Below are 16,526 nucleotides of genomic sequence, written 5' to 3'. Positions count from 1 at the left end.
ACATGAACTGTTTTAAATATGTTTTTAGTACATTAATGGATCTTGAAAGAGGAAATGTCATTGCTGGCTATGCAGGCCTCACTGAGCCATCGGATTTCAACAAAAATATCTTAATTTGTGTTCAGAAGATGAATGAAGGTCTTACGGGTGTGGAACGACATGAGGGTGAGTAATTAATGACATTATTTTTATTTTTGGATGAACTAACCCTTTAACCCCTGGTTGTTTCAGTGAGAGTGTCTGTGAAAAAAGCCCTTAGCATAAAATAATCAGCAAAATGAGATGAGGTGACAAATAATGTTTTAGTGGTTGTAGTTATGATAAACTATTATGATAACAGGATGTTATGGTCATTAATATATTTTCTCTAGGTCTTTTTTGAGTTATTTATTTATACGTATTTTTTACTGATACATTCTTAAATACGTTTTACTAAATATTTGGTAACTCTTTACAAGAAGTTTAATTTGTTAAACATTAGTTAATGTATTAACTAACATGAACTAACTAGCAATACATTTGTTGCTGTATTTACTAATCTTTGTTAATGTTAGTTAATGAAAATACAGTTGTTAATTGTTTGTTCATGTTAGTTCACAGTGCTTTAAATAATGTTAACAAGATTTTAATAATGTATAAGTATCTAATGTTAACTAATGGACCTTATTGTAAAGTGTTACCAAATACAGCTATGGAAAAAATTAAGAGACCACTTAACATTGATTTCTGAACTTGGAGTGGTCTCTTAATTTTTTCCATAGCTGTACTTAAATACTTTAAATGCTGACTGGTTCAGGGGGTCGACAACTTTAGGCATTCAAGTTATTTTTCACATAAATCTGGTCAGCTTACACACTGCTCATACTCAGCCTCTACAATGTTTGAATTAAATCACCAATACAATATCAGGGAGTAAAGATGTCATTAGAGTTCTTACAATTATGGCTGTGATCTTGTTACCAGATGAGATGTGATCGCCAGCTTTTGGCGCTGAGATTCTTCAGGACGTGGCCCTGATGCCATGAAGATGGTGAGTTTCCCCAATAGCTGCAACTACTGAGATCAAGAGACTGGTCACAACTTCAATCTGTATTAGTCTATTTTGATAGGTATATATGTAATGTGTCTTTTCTTTTTCATTACAGCCCATCACTGACAGGCTTTCCTCTGTAAACCATCATATTTATCCAAATGAGGTTTGTAAATGCATGAATTCTTTATATTTTACATTAATCATTAATTTTGAATAAAAATTACTTGTAGAAGAAAATGTGACAAGGCCTCTCACAAAATGCCATATTAAAGGAATATTCAGAGTGCAAGTCAAAACTGCTTCTTTTGGGCAATATTATGCTACAAATATCGTCTATTGAGCTAAAGTTAAATTGAACCTGGAAAGGTGATCTATGTTACCAGATGCGATACTTAGTAATGGGCATGTACAATGGATTTTGAACTCTACTATTTTTATTGCAGGGTCTCTGGGATCCCCAGCTGAAGGCATGAAGACATCAGATCTTGGCCTGGACAGATGTACCAACAGTACACCACACCGACCTCTGCTTTTGCATGGATGGCTGATTACTACCATGTTCTGAGAGGGTATTACTATAGCAAAACTGAGCACCTGTGACACTGGGATTTCTAGTTGTAAAGAATAATCACACAATGTTTTAGACGTTGCAAACCTTTCTCTCTCTTTCTCTTTTAACCTTAAGTTAAACCTTTTCAAATTCTTTTCTGGTGGTGCACAAGTCCTATTCTACGAAACAGAAATTAAGATATTCATATGCTCACATTTAGGCTGCGGACACATTACTTTGAGCATGTGAAATTTCTTCGGACACTGCAACTGGCGTGATATGACGTCTGCAGAGTCTTTTTATAAACATGAATTCAACATTTAACAAATAGTATTCAAAATATAAAAATATACAGTCTACTCGACTTTACTACTTTTTTTTTTTTTTAATTTAGCCATTAGGTCACACCTTCTTGTAGTGATTTTGTACTCTTTACACATAGTCGTGTGATGTGAATTTGCAGGTCAGAGTTCCAAACCAAACTTTTTGCAGTGACTTTACTGAAATATTCTCTACAGATTCCACTGTCACAGGAGCTCAGTTTTGCTACAATAATACTATATATTATACAGCACGTGCATAATTTGAGACGATATCCTGATTAAATTTCCAGTCTCATTTTACCAATGACAAACCACGTCTATCTTATTAACTACTGTTCATTTTGTGTATAATCAATATATAAACAAATGATATTTAATTGTTAACGAGGGATTGGCTGGACCCTGCTGACAGTATTTCTCGTCCAATGGTCATACTTTAATTTTCCAGTTTCTCTAGTATTGCATCCTTCTCATGGGCATTTAATGATTTTTCAGTGTGGGTTAAACCTCTTTTTTTGACCCATAATGTATTTTTTTTTTAAATAGTTTTGTCTATGATATTGAAATTGTGGGTTACATCTTTGTCACCTTTTTCACCCAAGGAGTTTACATTCCTGGCAATACAAGAGCGAGGAACTTACATTTTAATTACAAAGGAAAACCAATTCATCTGCTATATTCTTCTGTCCTCCGTTTTCACAGGTAAGATTTCTTTATAAACCATCTACTCACCCATATGTCTTATTTTTGTGGAACACAAAAGGAGAGAGTCACAGTCTCAGTCACCATTAGAAAAGAAACTGTGATAGTGAATTATGACTGAGACTGTCAGTCTCTTGATGTTCTTCCTTACATTTCCTTTTGTGCTCCAATAAAAATAACATGTACAAAAGAACATGACCAGTTTTGTTCATGAGTAAATATTGTTTTTAATTTTTTAACTTGAGACTGTTAAGCCTGTAATTTTCATGTAATCCTCTGTATTTGAATGTAAATGCCTTCTCTATTAGTCATATTGACGGTTTGTATAGGAGGATGTATGCTGTAAACATGCAGGCTATATGTAACTGTATTTTGTAAATATTAAAACATGTCATGTGTGATTATTACATAAGTATGCTCATTTATCTATTAGTATTAAGTATTTGAGATTTTTAAAAACGAAAATGTGTTAACTGTAAAACTTTAGCCCAACTGAAAACAGCATCGTTTCAGCATAAGGTAAGCAAACGATCCGCGTCGATTTTCTCGTCGTTGGCCTTTGATGTCGTGAGAAACATCGATTCTAGGTTGATTCTGTGTGCTATCTCGGTGTAGCCTGAAAGGTTCAGCCTAAATAAATAAAGGCCATATAAAGCCCCTTTACAGCGGCCAGTATTTACAGCTTTGTATCGTCCACGCATCGGCCAGAGAGCATTCGCGATCAGAGGCCGACGTCTCGGCGACATTTTCCCGATGAGCAAACGCTCCGTGAGCTACGTCCCGGCGATAGAACTTTGTCCATCGAGACAACATCGGCCTGACGTATGTGTGTTATGGGCAACGTCGTCAGTACGATCTCCTAACGTTATAAGAAAACCAAGGACGTTCCAGATATACGTACTCTATTCGTAATAGGCTATAATGGTCATTCCATTACTGGCAACGTTACAGCAACGTCATGTGCTGGTAATTTCATTACCATCATTTACGCGTTCTTTATATGTTATTATTACCAGAACTTGCCATTTAAAATGTGTAATTAAACGTCAGACACAAGACTGTCCCTTAAGAAAAAAAAAATGTTTCTTTTCACCAAGTCAGAATATGATTGCGCACAGTATGTTGACAAGAGAGTAAAGTTAATTTTTTTGAGAGAAGAATTTACCCAGCTAACAAAAAAAGGTCCCCAGGACGTCCCCTGAATGGCCTGTGCGAACGTCCCCCGAACGTCCATGTGTAGGGTCCTCTGGCTGTCCCGGGGACGTCCGCAAAGACGTCCTCCGGACGTTCACGGGGACGTTCACAGGACGTTCAGCGGCCATTCGGGACGTTTAGGGGACTCGAATTCGATTAAGTCCTCTTATTGTTTTTTATTTTACTTCTAGGTTAACAAAAGAACACAAACACGTTGTAAGGAGAAAAATACATTTATTTATTTATAATAAATGAGCAGTTTCATAATTGTTGTGCTCTTTCCGTGTGTGTGTGTGTGTGTGTCATGCAGTTGTGCACGCGCGTCTCTCGTCAGCTGTGGTAGTCCGATGGCAGTTTTTTTCGATGGCTTCTAACCTAAAACGACAAAATGAACACATTCAATAATGTTTCAGGTATCGTTTGTCTATTAAGAAACATTTGTTACTGACAATTTGGATCGTGAGACAAAGATTAGCGTACATTTGAAGATAGGCCGTAACGGTCAGCCGCGACGGACAACAACTTCAGCAAACGTTTGTAAATGTAATCATATAATTTAAACTTTACAAGATAAACAGTGGTTATGGTAGGTAATGTCTGCTAAACTAAAATTTAAAATACCTTTTCGACCGTCGAAAGAGAAAACTCAAGGCCTCATCTGAGAAAATCACCGGCAGGACCGTTAACTGTCGACGCAGCCGAGCGTTGCCATGGCTACATGCGCGTAACCTAAAGAATGGCGTCACTCGATCGTCACTTGCTTGTATCTCACAGTGTGGCTATATTACACTTTTTGCCACATGCTATAACTTTCTTATGTGTAAAAATTTAAGTATTTTTTTTTTAATAACTTTTCTTTAATAAAACCATGTTTGACAGGTATTTATGGGTATAGGAATTGTCTTACCTGTGTTATTTTCCAATTTATTTGCCAGCAAAGTGCTTTTCCATTCTTCATCTTTTCTTTGGCTGCATTCATCAGTTGAAGTCATTAACATTATTTTATGTCCCATTCTTATATTATCCCACATCTTATATTCAGTAACCTACTATTGGGGGGCATCATGATTTTAATGTTTAAAATGATAACTGCTGAAAGCACACATGATCTGATGACATCTTTAATTAGTTAGTAGTAGGTTGAAGTTACTGCTTCATTTTACAATGAATGGGTCAATCTACAGAAAAGTCAACTTTTCTGTCCCTTTACAGAAATATTACACTTGAAAACACTTTTTTTATATTGAAAACATTTTTTTTTTTTTTTAATTTTAATATGAAACAATATTTGAACAATTAAACCTTCTTGCGCATCAATCTGGCAGTATTTGTTTTTTAATTATAAAAATTCCAAACAGCACAGAAGTGCTCGTCCCCACAGTCATGTGGGAAAGTGCTTTATTTTGAGCTCAGAAACAGGGTTTAAATACAATAATATGCATAACTGTCAAATGTATTATGTAAATGACATAAAAAACAAAAACAAATGCTGAATAAATATTATAAAATATATTAAAAAAAACCTGGTGTTGTGTCACTGGTGTGTTACAGATCCCTTGTTTCCCTGGACTCCATTTCCCAGAATCCTCCTGTTCTCCTCACCTGCACACACTTCCCTCGTCAGTTCCTCATCATCACGGATCACCTGCACCTGGACTCTATTGTTAGCACTCCTATATATTGCACTCACTCCCTTCACTCCTGGTCCGTTCTCTGTTGTGTTAAGCGTATGTTTGATGTCTCCTTGCCTATGTTCATTAAAGTATTGTCTATTTGTGGAAATCCGTGATCTGCCTCATCTCTACACCAGCATACCGTAACATGGTGTTACCTTTAACAAAAATCTCTTATTTTGAAATAAAAATCACATTGTTGACATCAATTGACTACCTTCTTCCCATTTCCTGAAGATCCATGAAGAAAGACACATGGAAAGTGCACTATCTCTTTTCAGTTATCAGAAATTTTAATTAGAAAATCATAATTTCATATGAAGCTTTTAGTTGAAGTCACTGGTGTGACCTACTTTATTATTAGTGAATTTTAAAAAACTAGAATACAAATGGATTAAACTACTTAATTTAGTGAATATATCATGATTGACAACATGTGGATTGATACCTTGCAGCAGCCATAAAATGCATTTTTCATGAAAAATGTCACTGGTGTTACTGTCACTGGTGTTGTTTATAGAAAAAAAAAAAACTTTATTCAAAGCTATTTATTTAGTTATTTTGCATAAAATAGCACTAAATAATGTGATTCTAACTTTTTTTTTTCCTATTGTTAATCCTCCTTTGGTCAGATATGGCTAAATTGAGGGTATTTGGCTAAACTGAGAAGCAGCGACTTTATGGACAGCGTATATTACAGACATTTTTAAAATGTTATTTATTATCTTTTACTGACTGCTTTCACTAAGTGTCAATAAAGTCTTTGATTGTATAAAAAATGTAAAAAATTTAGTCTCCTCTCCTTGATTTAGTTGAAGAATAAGTAGGCTATCTTTGGTCCTATGTATCTGTCACTGGTGATTCATTGTGTCACTGTTGTTACTGCTTTTTGTCTGTCTCATTACATAAAATGTGTCATATGTGACATGATAATACTTTTACATTCATTGAATTCTGCTAAACTCAAGAATTAAGATGTAAAGGATTGCATTACTTGTTTATAACTGTTTTTCAAATATTTCCATTGTTATAGCAAATACATGCATAATAAATTAGCATAATTCAATCACTTTGAACTAACCTGATTAAAAAAAAAAAAAACCCACAATCTCCTTATTTTTTTCATTATCTTTTTTTCTGTAAATATTACTGCATGTGCTGAAAAAAATTGAGAAATATAATTTCATAAAAATGTTTAAAATGCCAGAGAAGTATGGTAACACCAGTGACAAAAAAATGGTACATGCTGTCTTTAAATGCACAAAATAATAATAATAATAAATCATAAAGCTGTCATTTGTATTCATAAAGTCAATGTGTAATATAATAATGTGGTCTAAGTTTAAACGTTAGAAAAAGAAATACATTTTAAGACATTTTGTCATACCAAAAGTGGACTTTTCTGTGGAATGACCCGAATTCAACTACTATTTTTACTTGAAGTAAAACCATAATATCAACCTGCACAACAAAACAATCATTCTGTAAATCCATTATCATGTTTAAAGGGATATTTAAGGAACACAACCTCCTTTAAATCCAGTAGGTTTAGTTTCATTTGCCTTTTGTCTGAGTTTCAAGGTGTCAGGTCTGTTGATAAAAGGCAACGCTGTTTTTTTTTTTTTTTTTTTTTTTTTTACAAGTGTTGTTATGGAAATACCAGATGAAAGACGCAAAACCTTTTTTTATTGTTATAGTGCTGGTGGCCGTTAGAGTTGCCATGGTAACCGGGAAAACATTCAAGCTGCTGGAGAGGACAGCGTTGACGTTTCTCCGTGTTTCTCGTCAGTTTTATAGCAATACAGTTCAACAACTGCGTCAGATTGGTTAAGTAACATTACCCACAGTCTACCTTAAGTACTTTATGGTAATATTTTTACCTCTGTGATTGAACGTCTGAAATATATGTTGGCAAAATGTTACGCTAGCATAGCATATGTTTTTAATGATACTGAGTGCAAAACGTCTTGGAATGTTTTTATTTTATGTTTCGCTGTAGGATATGTTTTTATTTATAGTTTGGGTGTATTTCATTATTTTTATTTGGATTTTTGTTCATGTTCTGCATGTTTTTCAAAATAAATGAACTGAATTCATTTTGAGCTCTGCATTCATTGTTCCCTTGTCAAAAAATCCTATTGGAATTTCATTTTATCTTTTAGGATCTTATTGGATTCTTGAAATCCTATTGGACATTCTGATATATTTTAATGGAATTTTACTTTGTCCTGTAGGATCTTATTGGATTCTTGAAATCCTATTGGTCATTCTGAAAGATTTTAATGGAATTTCACTTCGTCTTGTAGGATCTTATTGGATTCTCATAATCCCATTGAACATTCAGATTTATTTTAATGGAATTTCACTTTGTCCTTTAGAATCTTAGAATCTTATTGGACATTGTGATTTTATTTAATGGAATTCTACTTTGTCCTGTGACATTTATTTTAATGCTATTTATTAATTAGGCTAATTAATTATTTTAGAGTAACTTTACTTTTCTAGAGTAACATTGTGTGTTTGTGATTTATGAGGACAATTCATATGAATACACACCACACTAGAGGGACATTTTGTATTATGAGGACAGGGCCGGTGTCCTCATAATTCAGACAAAGTAGAAGTGCAAAATCAAAATTTCTGCTCATGTCCCCATAGTTCACAATTACCTGATTTTGTGTATACACTGTGTGCAGAATTATTTGGCAATTTGATTTTCTGATCATATTTTTTTTTAAAGCACATTTTGCCAATTCCAATCCAAATCAATCTTAACAACCACTATTCATATTGTTTTTAATCATTTATAAGTGATATATAATTGTTCATGAAGGCTGGAAATGAAAAATGCCTTAAATTCAGGTGTGCAGAATTATTAGGCAGGTTTTCTTTTACAGGCAAAATGAGTAAAAACGGTCATGACCATGGGACAGCAAAATTCTCATTGGGTCACTTATAAATGATTAAAAACAATATTAATAGTAGGCTAGTTATTAAGATTGATGTGGATTGGAATTGGTAAAATGTGCTTGGAAATATGATCAGAAAATCAAATTGACTAATATTTCTGCACACAAGCTGTGTATTGAGACAGCGCCCTCGTAGGTGGTTCTGTGGTACTGCACCCCCTCCCCTCTTGTTTGGAATCGAGGCATTTGATTGGCTGACAGCCGGGAGTCCTCATAATCTCTGGTTTTGTCAAACTTGTGTATTAATTTAAATGTTAATACAGTTTTCTAATTATCAAAAATATATTTTTATATAATTTATCAATCATAAATTAAATATATAACGCAGAGTGATTGTGCAGTGATGAAGGTCATTTGAAAGTTGTTATCAGTCAGTTTAAGTAACGTTAGTGATACGTCACAATCATTTCCTGTTGGACCAAATGGAAACACTAGCTGAGAAGACATCTATGATTTGGACCTTTTTGAAGTAACTATTATACGAAAGGTAAGTTATACTAATGTTTATTCGTCAGTTTAACTGCATGTTCAGTTTGTTCATGTTTTGCAGTCTCCTCGCTGATTACAGTCAGAAAGCAGCTAGCGCGCGATTCTAACGGTCCGTTAGCACCATTAGCATCGCGTTAGCTGCTTTCTGACAGTTATTGTCATTCTGTTAACAGATTGTCAGGATCAGCGATGCTTGTCAGTAGTTAGTTTTAAACTTGTTTTCTGTCAGCAATGTATAATTGTAACTGTAACATAAAATTGTCTAGCAAGTAGCCGTCATAATATTGCGTTGTCATGACTACAATCTGTGAAAGGTACTTGGGTAAAGTTGGTTTTATATTCGCACATTCGGACTTCTAATGGATTCAGACTTTCCAATAAATGTGCAATAAAGTAATGTTTGCGAATTTTAAGCAGCGACATGATATTGACAACCAACGATTGTCAACTTACAACATTTTTCACAGTCGATCAAAATAGGCAAGTATTGTTTTAATGGCATATTTACTTGTGAATGTCCACTGAATGTCCAATGTAGTGTGATTAACAAGGCTATTGAATACGGATGTCCGAATGTGCGAATATAAAACCAACTTTACCGAAGTGTGAAAGGGAGGGGTTTCCCATTCCCACCCAGTAGGCTACAGTGTCCTGACATGCTGCCCTTATGAAGAAATACTGTAGTAAACTATATTATTTGTAGGATACTGTAGCATAATATATCATTTAATAAATTACAACATACTGTAGTATTAACTATAATGAACTGATAAACTGTAATATATTGTAGTATACCTTAGTTTTTACTACAGTAAACTGTGGTGTATTGAACCCTATAGTTGTAAAAACTTAGTACAGTATTGGGTAAAGTAATTTGCTTATATTACTATAGTAGATTTACTAAATCAGAATTACCACAACAAATTAATTCAAGTTACTGTAGTAACTTTACCATATGGTTAAAAAACACTAGAGTATTTACTAAAAATTACTATATTATTTTTTTCGTGTGGGTTCTGTTAAATATTACTACAGTTTAGCATGGTTTAAAGAGATTAAGAAACCTAAAGAGTTCAAGATGTGTTCTTGTTAACTTATTAATACACAAATTGTCAGTCTTAACATTTATACTGAAAACAAACATGCTGAATAATGGCAAATTTAAACTTATTGATGTTTTTTTTTATATGACAGCAGACATCAAATAATGTCTGAAAGCCCTAGCCACTGGAGGATACAGATATCACTTCAGAAGAGAGATGCATCAATGCTTTTAAAGGTTAGTTAAATGGTTTGATAGGTGTACGTTAAAGTGAAATTAATTTGTTTAATAAAGCTGTCTCAGGTTGATTGTTATTTACAGTGATGATTTTTCTTCTCTGTTGTGTAGGGAGAGGTGTTCAGCTGTACTGAGTTTGATAAGGGGGATTTTCTGCTGAGGAGGCTCAAGCAGTGAAGAATATATCATCATGACGCCCTCAAAGTAGTCACGTTTCAGTTTCATTACAATGGAAAACTCCTCTGGTATGTAAAAGTGTTTAATGTGTATGTAAGATTGTAATTATGAGCCTGTTTACACATGATGTGTTTTGGTTGATCTGATCACTGGGAGCTGGGAGACACATTGCCATTTGCACCTGGTGTTTTAATCCCTCTCTTTTGTTCATTTTCATCCACTTCTGTCCTGATTTTGTCATAGTTCAATTAATGCTGGACAGTTTGAGCAAAAATCTGTATCATTTTTTTGTCTTTTTTTAAAGATTCTCGTGGTTTCAAGGTATATATAATATATATATTATACACACACTCCCACGGCATTAACCTGTTGTCTGGACAGGGTTGTGTTCTTTTCTCAGCCGCGATGATATGTAATACTGAAAGTTGTTAATCAAGATTTGATGGATGAACTCGTGGCTCAGTTGGACTTGTCGTGTCAAATGTGAAGACTTTTCAGTTTTATTGGCGTCAACCAGGGGCGTTTTCTTCATTAGGGTGACGCACCACCAAAGTGAGAAAGGGACGGATTTTTCAATCACATTCAACCACAGAGTTACGCTAGCTGTCACTGCTAGGCTGTTTGTTCTGCCTCTGGATATAGTCCAATCAGCGTCGAGTCACGCTCTGTGGAGTACCGCCTCTTTTGGGGCGATTTCAGTCTGGCCGAGATTTGCCCCGACTGCTCCCATAGACCTCCATTCAAAGAACTTTTTTTTCGAACTGCAGGCACTGCAATGCAATCTCTATGGGTTTCGAGAGGGCTTGCACTAACGTGCTTTCATCATCATACGTAACCTGAACTTGTGCAGCGATTGGTGGAAACAAACATGCCTCTATTAATTTTTTTTTTTTTTAAGCTGAAGTGACATTTAATAATTTCCTCAGTGCATAATTTACATTTCAAAGACATATTCTCCATCTGTAAATGTTAGAAAGTTGAGAAAATATTTCCATTTTGCAGTCAGGTGAGGACGAGCCTTCAGCAAGCACAAACCTCTGTGAACGTGCGCCGCCGCGCGCATGCGCGCCAAAGAGACGGAGTTCAATCTGAGTAAAATACATTTTGCTAAAAATATTTGTTGAAAATTTATTTTTGTTTGCGAACATAATTATGCCATATGTAGAATTTCGAACCAACAACTAAGTGTATTTGTATGATAGCAGTAACTGTGTAGTGACTGTTGTAGGGTAATCAAAATAATAATAATAATGATTAGTCTGTTCTTTTGTTTTTATTTATTTTCATTTTTAGTTTAGTGTATTTAACTTCTGCTTTAAAAAGCATTTTGTTTTTAGATTGTAAAGTTACAATTTTAGAATATAGCCTAGGCCTAATGTGATTTGACCCTTTTTTTGCACATAATATAGCATATCTTGTTTTTATAGCCTTCAATATGAACATTGTCTCTAGGACAATATTGGGCAGGACGTGAAATAATTTTTTAAAAATTAAATACAGATTTTTTTTTTTTAGATCCCAGCCCTATGGCATGCTCTAAATACTGAATTTTCCATGTTTTAGATAAGCAGTAATGATACATTATGATGTCACTTGTTAAATGATTATTTAACAATTAGCCTATTCATTTCTGCATTTGTAATTTTTTTTTTTGCGCCCCTCCCAAAAAATGTTTGCACCAGCCGCCACTGGTGTCAACATCTTTGCTATTACTTTGGTCATTTCGACCACATGAACTGAACATCTACACTATGAAAACAATCCGAATGCATTTTCAACTACCTCTGGAAGTGATTGAAAGTGGACAAGCTCAAAACCTTTTAGATCTCGTTTACGCCTTTATTTAGCATTGTGCACTGACGATTGACTAAAACTAGCTCATTACCACTTGCATAGCGTAGTATGTCATGGCATTGTGTACTACGATGTGAGACTGACCGGTCGGTTACTAGTCTGAGCCGATTCCAGTCCTTGGCTGGTCGATCGGTGCATCTCTAATTTTTTCTGGCACTAGCAACCAGGGATGCATTGCAAACTATTTTCCTCTGTACAGTTTAAATGCATGACTAACTACAGCATGTACAGGAATTCGAATGTATAAAACTTATTTTAAAAAAAATACTGAATATAGATTAAATCTATGTAATAGAAAACAAGAACTAGTTTTAGGCTCAGCCTTGAGGAGTTTTTTTGTACATAGATGGCAAATACCATTTCTCAATAATTGTAATGTTTTGTAAACTTGCGTTCTGTTTATTTCTCTCTCTTACAGGCTACATCAAAAATAAATTCAATGTTGAAGCAAATATAATTATCCGTCTCCTTGTGCAGACAAATGCAAGTTGGCAAAAAGGCACCACAGTGACTTTGTCAGTGTGTGTAAACCAGACTGATTTCTGGAACATTGTATTTCACAGTTACTGCTTTATAGTTAATTGTTTTTTTGTTGTTGTTGTTTTTTGTCTGTAATGAAGCCTCTCATGAATATAATCTAGAAAGAGTAAAAAAGGTAATAAATTCAATATAATTCAAGTAATGAAAGAAGAGTAAATTAAATAAAATACTAATGAAAATAAAACATGCATTTGTTGATTTGTCTTTTATTTCAAATCACGTCTGACATTTATAATGTGACTGCAGGTTATGCAACATGTATTGAACAATGATCCGTGTCTACATCAAGGTGAGTTTAAGTAAACTGTAAATCACAATCAAAAACTACCATTGGTTAGTTAAGGATACAGTGGAAAAGTGCAACTTTAGAATTCTGTAAAGATTCTTTAAGATTAAAAATAAATAAATACAAATTCACATATAGTCCTGAATCGGGACCCAATTGGATCCCATTAAAATCCTGTAGAAATTATCCTACAGGATATTTATTTATTGTCTTATAAGACAATTCTCACAGAATCCTATAAGAATCTTTTAGGACAAGACATAAATATCCTATAAGACAGTTCCTAACAGAATCCTATAGGAATGGTTCCAAAATATGATAGAAATTCTTATAGGAATCCTGTACAGATTTCTTATTGGAATCCTTTAGGATTTTTTGACAAGGGTTCACAGCTGTTGGAATAACCTTTAAAATAGTTTGGGCAACTGAGGACATAAATTAGGTTAAACTACTGCATGTCCGCCCATAGGAAAATAAATAAATATAAAAATTACCAACACTCAACCATTGATACACAACGTTGCCACGACGTCGCAGTTACTAACTGGCGTAACAAAAGGCTTGTTTGAGATGAGCAAATTCTGCGCAGAACCGATCACCGGTGATCACCGCGAGATGCATGCCGGTTAGAAATGTGTCCGAGGGTGGTCCGCCTTGCTCTGATGTCATGCTGACGTGTGTCAAAAACCTCTCGCGAGGGCGAGGCGGACGTGTCGGATTCTGCAGTCGAGCGCAGTTCCTCTCCACCGACTGCGCTGACCAAAAGCACGATGGGAAACGACTTGATGAGGACACAGCTTAAAGCTTATTGGTTTAAACAACCGTGATGTATTGATCTCTTTTAAAATGTTTAATTTTGAAACACTATGATTTTATGCATATAAATTATGTGTGAATATTCCAAAAATCTCTGACAGTGCGATCTCTCTGTGGGTTATGTGATTGTTATCATATTTATAAAAATATATAAAAACATGTCTGTAATTAAAATAAAAATGATTGATACACACATCCTTCGAATGGAAAAAAATAACAAGTACTTGGGTGTATTGTTCATTATGTTTATTTTCATATAAAAGCAACAGAACGTAAATTACATCCAGTTTATCAGCAACACAGCGCACAAGTGTGAATCCCGCGATATCCGCCTTTGATCTCGCAGGTGTCTGATGCACTACGAGAACGGAGAATTGTGCATCTTGCCTGCACTTTTTTCACTCCTCCCCTCACTGCAGCCGCCTACTCTCGGCTGAACTTCAGGCGAGGCTAGGTACGGTGGCCGAGAGAGCTCAACGCGCTGCAAATAAAGAAAACATCTTCATCAGTTTGACAACACACGCGCTGCAAACTCCACAACACTTACAAATAGTGAAACGCGCTGCAAATAAAGAAAACATCTTCATCAGTTTGACAACACACGCGCTGCAAACTCCACAACACTTACAAAAAGAAAAACGCGCTGCAAATAAAGAAAACTTCATCAGTTTGACAACACATATGCGCTGCAAACTCCACAACACTTACAAAAAGAAAAACGCGCTGCAAATAAAGAAAACATCTTCATCAGTTTGACAACACATGCGCTGCAAACTCCACAACACTTACAAATAGTGAAACGCGCTGCAAATAAAGAAAACATGTGGAGTTTGCAGCGCGTGTGTTGTCAAACTGATGAAGATGTTTTCTTTATTTGCAGCGCGTTTCACCATTTGTAAGTGTTGTGGAGTTTGCAGCGCATGTGTTGTCAAACTGATGAAGATGTTTTCTTTATTTGCAGCGCGTTTCACTATTTGTAAGTGTTGTGGAGTTTGCAGCGCATATGTGTTGTCAAACTGATGAAGATGTTTTCTTTATTTGCAGCGCGTTTCACCATTTGTAAGTGTTGTGGAGTTTGCAGCGCATGTGTTGTCAAACTGATGAAGATGTTTTCTCATTTGCAGCGCGTTGAGCTCTCTCGGCCACCGTAGCTAGGCGCATCTCAAACAAGCCTAAAGTTACGTTGTGGCAACGTATCCGGGAATTTCACTTTTCCGGTTGCCACAACGTAACTAGTTACGTCGCCACGACGAAAGTTTGGTCATCAAATTACGTTGCAGTTACGTAACAGTCACGTATTTTGGTTAGCTGGGTGAGCCCCCAGGAAGTGCTTGCCATAAAAAAAAAATAAAAAATAAAAAATCATGCTAATAATGCTTTAAAAAGCTTTACACGTTACGTTAATATTCTGGGCTCATATATACCGAACTTGTTTAACGTTTTTTTGTGAAACTGCTTAGTTCGAGCCGTTAATTTAGGGAACGTCTCAAAAGTTACAAACGGCATTGGTACACGTCTCTAACTTAAATAGCATTTGAAGAGAATGATTTAGTCATAAAATCAACTAGATGTCAGGCATGATGCATATAGCTACCTTTTAGAATTTTGATATTTATTAAAATAAATGAGAGCCCTTATACACTAGTAAAAAATAGCAATATTTACACATGATTTGACAGTTTATTTCTATTAAATATCAAAAATCTAAAAGGTGTGCATCATACCTGACACCTGCATAAACACTTTAAGGTTGGTTTTATGGCTGTAAGTCATTCTCTTCAAATTATATTGAGCTTTAAATGATTGTATTGTGTGTATGTAACCTACATAATATTTACACGATTTGACAGTTTATTGTAATAAATATCAAAAATCTAAAAAGTGTGCATCACGCCTGACACCTACACTTTAATTTACCACTTGCTCTATTTCTGTAAATCCGTTTTTGTGAATGAATGATGACTTACAGTAGCCGCTCTGATGTTGTTTCTGTCGAATTTTAACCACTGAATTTGTGGAAGCGAATTTTTAATAGGCTAATGAAAATGTGGGTGAAATGTTTTGAATTGAAATATTCACATACGATGTTGAATTCCAGCCCACAAAAATGTTAATGCAATGTACTTTTTTGTCAATTAATGCAATTCAGCTGTCTTTTTATTATTATTATTTCAAACATTTTTGGCATTAATAAACTTCCATAGTAAAGCACATTCCACAAACATTGCTGTACGTTTAGCAGCGATACAATATAGCGATATAACAATATAATCAGATATAAAACATTATTTAAGACGAACGCGCTAATCCACACGAAACTGTGTGTAACCAAATTCCTTTCAAGTCTTTGGTGTAACTGACTGTACAACTCTTGAGTCTGAACGCGGCTGACCAGTGGCCACTGACGACACTGCCTCGATATCATGGCTGAGGTGTCAAAGTGTCAAAGAAGTCAAAATGAAGTGAGTTTATGATTAAAACTTGATTTAAGACCTCTTTAAAAGGCCTTAATTTGTGCAATGGTGAATTAAGACTTTCTAAGACCTGCAGGAACCATGTCATGTTTAGAGATCCACTATTATATTTAAGAGGCTATTATATTCTTGAGCCGAGGTGGGGACTTCTAATCTAGTGTCAGACC

The 16,526-nt window shown here is 35.0% G+C and overlaps 1 long non-coding RNA gene across 1 annotated transcript; it reads left to right on the top strand.

The window, feature by feature from the left end:
• The first annotated feature begins 8,599 nt into the window (after positions 1-8,599).
• LOC137032830 (uncharacterized) lies at positions 8,600-12,962 on the top strand. Its single transcript, XR_010896754.1, has 4 exons — positions 8,600-8,931; positions 10,128-10,212; positions 10,324-10,457; positions 12,662-12,962. It is a non-coding gene; the product is annotated as an uncharacterized lncRNA (long non-coding RNA).
• Positions 12,963-16,526: the final 3,564 nt, after the last annotated feature.

This window comes from Chanodichthys erythropterus, chromosome 12 (genome assembly GCF_024489055.1).
Source record: "Chanodichthys erythropterus isolate Z2021 chromosome 12, ASM2448905v1, whole genome shotgun sequence".
NCBI classification, from domain to species: domain Eukaryota; kingdom Metazoa; phylum Chordata; class Actinopteri; order Cypriniformes; family Xenocyprididae; genus Chanodichthys; species Chanodichthys erythropterus.
Note: the sequence above shows the minus strand (reverse complement) of the source record. Positions and strands in the feature narration are given on the sequence as shown.